This window comes from Sorex araneus, chromosome 3, assembly GCF_027595985.1.
Source record: "Sorex araneus isolate mSorAra2 chromosome 3, mSorAra2.pri, whole genome shotgun sequence".
NCBI lineage: Eukaryota > Metazoa > Chordata > Mammalia > Eulipotyphla > Soricidae > Sorex > Sorex araneus.
The window spans coordinates 201,302,832-201,311,922 of NC_073304.1; positions in this window are offsets into that span (position 1 = coordinate 201,302,832).

The window sequence follows — 9,091 nt, forward strand, 5'->3', positions numbered from 1 at the left end:
TTTTTTTTTTCCCCAGCAAGCTGAAATATATGGTTGTTCTCAGCACTTCAAAACATTCAGAGGGATGATGAATGGAGGGTGGCAGATGTCCATAGAGAGTGACAGCAATGGAAGGAAGGAAGAAAGGAAGGAAGGAAAGAAGGAAGGAAAGAAGGAAGGAAGGAAGGAAGGAAGGAAGGAAGGAAGGAAGGAAGGAAGGAAGGAAGGAAGGAAGGAAGGAAGGAAAGAAGGAAGGAAAGAAGGAAGGAAGGAAGGAAGGAAGGAAGGAAGGAAAGAAGGAAGGAAAGAAGGAAGGAAAGAAGGAAGGAAGGAAGGAAGGAAGGAAGGAAGGAAGGAAGGAAGGATGGAGTGAAGGAAGGAGTGAAGAAAGGAAGGAGAGAAGAAAGGAAAATCTCCTTTTCCTCATTAAATGAACACACACATAGACACACACTATCCAGTTACTGGCTAGTTCCCCTGCAGTCCCTCAGTGACTCCAGGGTGAACCTTGTGGGTCAACAAAAAACAGTAGGTGTGGGTGTCCATAAGGCAGGTATTCCCCTAAAGTTAGGCCTTTTAATGAAGGACTAGGAATGAGTTCTAAAGAAGTAACCCAGAGTCATATTTCCACACACTAATATCAGAACCAGCCCCATTGATAACTCACTTCCTCTATCAGGGAAAATAATTGGCAACTTACCCACTGGATTATTATACCCTTAAATCGAGTGAAATTCCATGAATATAATTAAAATATGAGGAAAGGAAAGGCCATATGGAAACACTGCAAACTGTACAAGGTGAAGGTGTACCAAAAATATATGTGGGGTTACGGATCAAGCAATCCTAAAATTCATATGGAACAACAAACGCCCACGGATAGCTAAAACAATTCTTGGGAAAAAGATAATGGGAGGCATCACCCTCCCCAACCTTAAACTTTACTACAAAGCGGTAACAATTAAAACAGCATGGTACTGGAACAAAGGCAGAGCCGCAGACCAATGGAACAGAGCGGAATATCCCTACACACAACCCCAAATGTATGATCATCTAATCTTTGATAAGGGGGCAAGAAATGTGAAGTGGAGCAAGGAAAGTCTCTTCAACAAATGGTGCTGGCATAACTGGACAATCACATGCAAAAGAATGGACTTAGACCTTGACCTGACACCATGCACAAAAATCAGATCAAAATAGATTAAAAACCTCAACATCAGACCACAATCCATAAGGTACATCGAAGACAAGGTCAGCAAAACCCTTCACGATAGTGAAGCTAAAGGTATCTTCAAAGATGACACGGAACTAAGCAATCAAGTAGAAACAGAGATAAACAAATGGGACTATATTAAACTAAAAAGCTTCTGCACAGCAAAAGACACAGTGACCAGAATTCAAAGGCAATATACAGAATGGGAAAGGATATTCACCCAATACCCATCCGATAAAGGGTTGATATCAAGGGTATATAAAGCACTGGTTAAACTCTACAAGAAGAAAACATCCAACCCCATCAGAAAATGGGCCGAAGAAATGAACAGAAACTTTTCCAAGGAAGAGATACGAATGGCGAAAAGGCACATGAAAAAATGCTCTGCATCACTAATCATTAGGGAGATGCAAATCAAAACAACCATGAGATACCACCTCACACCACAGAGAATGGCACACATCCAAAAGAACAAAAGCAATCGCTGCTGGAGAAGATGTGGAGAGAAAGGGACCCTTCTCCACTGCTGGTGGGAATGCCGACTGGGCCAGCCCCTTTGGGAAACAATATGGACAATTCTCAAAAAATTAGAAATTGAGCTTCCATTTGATCCAGCAATACCACTTCTGGGAATATATCCTGGAGAAACAAAAAAGTATAGTCGAAATGACATCTGCACCTATATGTTCATCGCAGCACTGTTTACAATAGCCAGAATCTGGAAAAAACCCGAGTGCCTGAGAACAGATGACTGATTAAAGAAACTTTGGTACATCTATACAATGGAATACTATGCAGCAGTTAGAAAGGATGAAGTCATGAACTTTGCATATAAGTGGATCAACATGGAAAGTATCATGCTAAGTGAAATGAGCCAGAAAGAGAGGGCCAGACATAGAAAGATTGCACTCATCTGTGGAATATAGAACAACAGAGTAGGAGACTAATACACAAGAATAGTAGTATATAATACCAGGAGGTTGGCTCCATAGCTTGGAAGCTGGCCTCACATGCTGGGGGAAAGTCATCCCAGATGGAGAGGGGAACACCAAGTCATATGTGATAGGAGATCCTGCGCGGGAAGGGAGATGCGTGCTGAAAGTAGACTAGAGACTGAACAGGATGACTACTCAATACCCTTATTTGAAACCACAACACCCAAAAGGAAAGATAGATATCAAATTGGAATGCCCCGCTACAGAGGCAGGGTGGGGTGGGGGAATGGGACTGGGGGGGTGGGAGGGATACTGGGTTCATGGATGGTGGAGAATGGACACTGGTGGAGGGATGGGCTCTTAAACATTGCATGAGGGAAAAACAAGCATGAAAATGTGTGAATCTGTAACTGTACCCTCACTGTGACTCACTAATTTAAAAATAAATAATTTTTTTAAAAAAGGGAGAGAGTTGGCATATATATATATGTATATATATAAGGGGTTAGAGAGACAGTACAGGCATTAAGATGCTTGCTTTGCTTATGGCTGACCCAGGTTTGATCCCTGGCATGGCATATTCCTCTGAGGAACACTTAGTGTGATTCCTATTTGCACACTCAATCCTTTAGGCAGTATTCAGGTCAAGTCCACATGTGCAAATCAGTGGGGCCTCCCTCAAACTTCTTGGGTGCCACCTGTTTCTTGGTCAGAATTCCAAAACAGGAGAACTATTCAGAGACTGTGGTGACCAAGTGGTAACATGGTGGCTCCTTCAGCTGGAGAGCTTTTCGACTCATTCAGCCTCAGTCCAACAGAGCACAGCAGCCATGAGTAGAGAAGACTGGAGCTGAACGTGTCTCTGCTCATGATGCTCTCTGCTTACCAGGCCCTAGTCCTGCGGGATGGATCTCCTTCCCTAGGTGACTTAGAAGGCACCAAGGGCAAGTGGGAGGTGCTGGACTTCATCCCTCGTGCTATTGATGTGCTGAGGCCATCCTCACCACCTCTTTCTGGGAAATCTTTTTTTCTTTTTGGGTCATACCCGGCAATACTCCTGGCTTTTTACTCAGGAATCACTCCTGGCAGTGCTCAGGGACCATATGGGATGCTGGGAATCAAACCCGGGTCAGTTGCATGCAAGGCAAATGCCCTACCCGTTGTGCTATTGCCCAGCCCCCTGGGATCTCTTGAGAGGGAAAAAACAAGAAAATCCCTCCACCACTCTATAGTTCCCACAATGAATTGTCCTGTACACTCTCTCCTAGGAGTGTCCATCTCGATCTTGGCTCTGTGGAGGGGTTCCCTGACAATGATGCCTGTGTTTGGCTTAGCTGTGTGCTCTTTTGTATTCAGGTGTGGTCAACCTGAAAGTAAGGGTTGTAGCAGATTTGATCCCACTTTTCACAGAGGTGGGAAAGCAATATCCGGGGGCCTTTTCTAGCATCCTGTAGAGGCTATGTTTCATTGGTGCATCGCCTTTTTTTTCTGTGGCCACACCCTTTCCTCTCTTGAATTCTTGTCATTCTTCTCTTCTGGCTGTGTGTGTGTGTGTGTGTGTGTGTGTGTGTGTGTGTGTGTGTGTGTGTGTGTACTGTGTGCAGTGTCAGGGTACTTCTTGGTATTGGATTAGATCTCCTGCCCCTCTTCCCTTCCTCCTATATTTCTATTCATTAAAAGGCTCCCTTCCTACCCAGCTTTCAGCCCAGAAGCCTAGGCATCACTCTTGCTCTCTCCCTCCCTTTTCAGAATTAATCATCTGCATCCCACTTTCCTGCTGCTGCTGTCTTAGATCACACCTTCCTCATCTTGTACCATGACCAGTCTCGTGTCTTAGCAACCGGCCTTGCAGTCCACTGCCTCCTCCCACTCTCAATCCTGTGAACAAGGGCCCCTGGAAGATGACTCAGTGGCTTATGGCCCTTCTCTGGCAAGGGTAAGGTCATGAGTTCAAATCCCATGCTACCCTTCAACATAGAAGTGATCTTGACAGTCCTGCTATTCAGGATCCCCAGCAAGAAATGAGTGAAAAGGTGCCCCAGCGATTAAGAAAGCTCCCAGGGCAAGTGGGAAGTGCTGAACTTCATGCTTGGTGCCATTGATGTGCTGAGACCATCCTCACCACCTTTGTCTGGGGTGTCTTGAGAGGTGGGGGGGGGATGGAAAAAGAAACTCCTCCAATATTTCATTGTTCCCCGAAGGAAATAGAAGCTTTTGCTCTATGACCCTGCCTCCCTCTTTTGTTTCTTTCTTGCCCTTTTCCAACTTCCTGGAAACCATGATGCAGCCTTCTGGATAGTGCTCGTCACTCCTTAAAATTGAAGGTTTTCCCTCTGCTTTCTATGAATGAGTGTCATTTTGGCAAAGAACAATTTTTCCTTCTTGTAACTTACAGGGAAGCGTGAAGTGCTATCAGTGTGGGAACATTCTGGGGCAGTTGCAAAATTAATATTTAGGACAACTAAGAAAAAACACTCTTGCTTCCCTAATTTTATCAGGAAAGAGGGAAGTCCATGAATATCACTATTCACAAATATGCTAAATGGAATGGCATTTTAAACCATAAACAGATCTTTGACAATTCAGTTTTTTAAATTATAATAAGCATACTTTTTCTTCTGATTTTCTTTTCATAAAGCCCAGCCTCCTTGGTACCATTTCCAAACCTGTCACCTATTGTATATGTTTTTTAATTTATTTTTGGTTTTTGGGTCACACCCAGAAGTGCCCAGGGGTTACTCCTGGCTCTGTGCTCAGGAATTACTCCTGGAGGTGCTCAGAGGACTATATGGGATGCTGGGAATCAAACCTAGGTTGGCAATGTACAAGGCAAACGCCCTACCCTCTATGCTATCGCTCCAGCCCCAGCTATATGTTTTTTTCATAAATTACTTAGTGCTTTGTGCCTTGGTTTCCTCATCAGAAGAGGTAGAAATGAGATACACTAATATCTATAGAAGGCCCCAAGTATAATTGGCTTTTACACACAGTGCTATGTTTTAGTTGTTATTTTAATGATTACTGAAACATTTAAATAAATATATTAAAAACTATACATAATATATAAAATATAATACATATATTTATATAGTTTCATTCTCTTGTTTTTTCCCTGCTTACTCACCCACCCCTATACTCTCAGCATAAATAATCATCCTTCAAGTCACAAATTAATTTATGATGACAGCTGGAATGAACTTTACCCAAGTAATAGTTCATTAAATCACATATAGATTTTGGTCTAAGGGGCTGGAGTGATAGTACAGTGGGCAGGGCATTTGCCTTACACACAGCCAACCAGAGTTAGATCCCCAACATCCCATATGGCCCACCTATGCACCGCCAGGAGTTAATTTCTGAATGCAGAGCCAGGAGAAATCCCTGAGCATTGCCAGGTGTGACCCAAAAGGATTTTGGTCTAACCATGCACTAAGATATCATTATTGGATAATTTTGAACTTTAAGTGACATAGAGGAATGTTAAGTAACAACACGACACTGTACAAGGAAAATGATTTAGTAACAATAGGTAAAATACTGAGAATAAAATGATGGGACATTTTTGTCTTCTATATTTTCCATTTTTTTTACAGTACACCATATGAATTTTTTATTTGTTTTAAAAAGGAAACACACATTTAAAAAAAATAGGCATCTCATTTGGGCAACCTTCCTTTACACTTCACTGCTGACTTCATTAGCACCCATCTCTCAGGCTGACCACAGTGCTTGCCACAGAGCAAGTGTTCACCCAAGTTTTTCTGGATTATTTCCTCTTCTTGCTGGATATTCCCTGTGACCAGCCTAGAAACAACCAGAAACAGGTATAAAGATAGTGTTTGAAGGAAGAAAAAAATACTTCAGATGAACAAACAAAAATGTTTTTGAACCTACTCAACTCTGCTGAGGCTTCATCTTTCCCTCAGAAATTTAATGTTCCTTAAAGTCACTCTTTAAGAAGAGAGGAGCCCTGACTGAGGGCCTGAGGGTGCCCATCACTGTTGATACTTCAACCCGCTTACCACCCCAGAACCCCAATCCTCTATCTAGCGTGAATAATTGTGTGTTTGTTTCTTCACTCTACAATCCAGTGTCCCCTCCTTGTTTCCTCTGAGTGACTTGGTTACCATAAATATCAAACCAAAGGAGTGTGACCTCTTCTTGGATTACTTTTTTTTCTTTTTGGGTCATACCCAGCAATGCTCAGGGGTTATCCCTGGCTCTGAACTCAGGAATTACTCCTGGAAGTTCTTGGGGGGACCACATGGGATGCCGGGGATTGAACCCTGGTCAGCTTGTGAAAGGCAAACACCCTACCGACTGTTATACTATTGCTCCAGCCCCCAACTTCTTTGCTTATAACATTGGCAAATTACCATATTTTCAGCTCATGTTGGCTTCCTTTTTTTTCAATGTTGGTTCTAAAGGGTTTCTCTAGTTTTCTAGTTCTAGGTCTCCTACACACTAGTGCTCTGAGTCTCAACCTCTCACCCTCCCTGCCACCTTCCCTGCCCCCCTGGGCTTCCCAACTCCCATGAGTCTCAAAATTCTCCTAGGAGAGCACAGAAGGTTGGGCATATCACCTCTTTCCTCACACTCCTCAGCAACTCTGCCCTGTCTTCTGAGAGTCAGGGATCTTCAGAGACTCCCTATATGGGCAATATCAGCAGGTCCCAGCTATGAAGAAATTTTGATCATTGCTGAGCAATTTAATGGAAGACTTGAGTTTTTTGTTTGTTTAGCTTTTAGTGAAGCAAGATAGCTTTTATGGAGTGAAATGGATTCATTTTTATTTTTGTTTTGGTGTCACCGCTGGCAGTGTTCAGGCCTTACTCCTGGCTCTGAACCATATGGGATGCCAGGAATTGAACCCAGGTCCACCATATTCAAGACAAATGCCCTTTCCTGCTGTGCTATTGCTCTGTCTCTGAAACTTAAGAAAGATGTTAGGATAGAGAAAGAGAGGACATATGTATTCAAGACAGAACATGAGCTTCTTTGTAGTAGAAAAAGAAAACAAGGATGTATAGAGACAAGTAACAAGATGTGTTCAAGGGAGAACATGGGATTGAAGAGGCGAGATTTGGGTTTGATATATGTTCTGTATAACTTAATCAAATCTTTAACTTCTTCAGGTTGTGCTGCTGATCTGTAAAAGGACTAAACAGAGTGGGATCAGATAAAACTCAATGATAGGGTATGTGGGGAGAAAAGAAAATACCAGGATCTCTGCAAGCTAATATTTCTCCTGTGGTTACAGATCCTAGGGTGGTTAAGAGAACAAAATAACATAGAAGATATGAAAATGCCCAGAATGGAGAAATGTGCATGGTACCCAGTAAGGATTTTGGAGGGAAAAATCTCTATTACACCAGAGGGGAAGTGAAGAATTTTCCTGTTCGAGAGGAAACCCAGAGAATTCAGAGTTTCAACTTATGAAATGTTCTGAAACTAATGTTGGCACTTACTGCCACCTCTTAGACAACTAAAACTAAAACGTTGCATTCTAGAACAGTATTTCTATGATCAAATTTCTGAGTATGTAAATGTCGGGTGGGGTGAGAGGGAGTGATCACCCATGAGGGTTTGGGAGAAGGAATCTGGCATTGGGGGCAAGAATGTCCAGTTTATTCTTATTCCATTTAGTCAAAGGGAGTTCAGGAAGTTGTTACCTTAAGATGTTTTCTATTGTGTTCCCTTTCACTAAAATGGGTAGTTGGAGCTCTGAACAATATAAATAAGTGCTTATGAATGCCTACTGTGTATACAAGAGATCGCATAATAAGATTTCTTTCTTTAAAATTTTTTTTATTAAAATACCATGATTTACAAATTATTCATAGTTGCGTTTTAGCCATATTATGTTCCAGTACCAATCCTACCACCAGTGTCATCTTCTCTCCACCAGGATTCCCAAGTTCCCTCCTACCTGCATACCCCCCACCCCATAATATAGTTTCTGCATCAAAATATTCCTTCTTTATTGGGAAAGATGGTCAAATAAGTATGTTACAGCTGATATGATGGAAGAAAGTCAGGGGCTATGGGTGCAGTACTCTGAGCCTTGATCCAACAGACCAAGAATTCTTTTGGCTGACCTACAGAACAGAGCCTATGGAGTAGGATGGGGAGAAAGAACTGGGACCATGTTGGGGAAGGGAAATGAGTACCTGGGTCAGATTGTTGGAACGTTGTACCCATAAAACTCTAAATCCTACCATGTTATTCCCATAAAACCAAACCATAAACGTACTGTAAATCATGTGGCTTAAAAAAAAGTCTGAAGTACAATAACAAAGTAAAACAAGCAAAGTTCATTAGCAAATAGAGCAAATAGTGAAGGGTTCATATTAAAAGACTTAGCTTGGGGCGGGGGGGGGCGGTGGGGGAAGAATTCAACTAGAAGAGAGGTCAGGGAAAGTTCTCTAGAGAAGATAACAACTTTTAAAATCAAGTATTTGAGTTTAAAAGAAGCTTTGGTTCAAGTATTTTAAGAGGCATTTGTTATTCTCTACTATTAGTTAAAAGTGCTTTCAATGTATAGAGCTTGGAGGTCATTGATTTAGCTAAACATATTGACACAAACCCTCCTAATGTGGAATTTCACCAGTGTGAACACAACATTGTTGTGGTAACCTCTGTGAATAAAGCATTTTGTTCCGTGAGCCAAAGATCAAAGCCAAGCTAGAAAGCTGAAGTCAATTAATTCATTGTAGGACTCAGTGTGTACCAATTACCCATTGTATCTTTCATATTCTCATTCTTCCCCTAAGCAGGTATCTTCATAATCCTTTCACAGCATAAAGATCTGCAGCCCCAACTCACTTCATTAGCACCCATCTCCCAGGCTGACCACAGTGCTTGCCACAGAGCAAGTGTTCACCAAGGTTTTCCTGGATTATTTCCTCTTCTTGCTGGATATTCCCTGTGATCAGGAGTCTCAGTGCCTAAGGCTCCTAGTTCG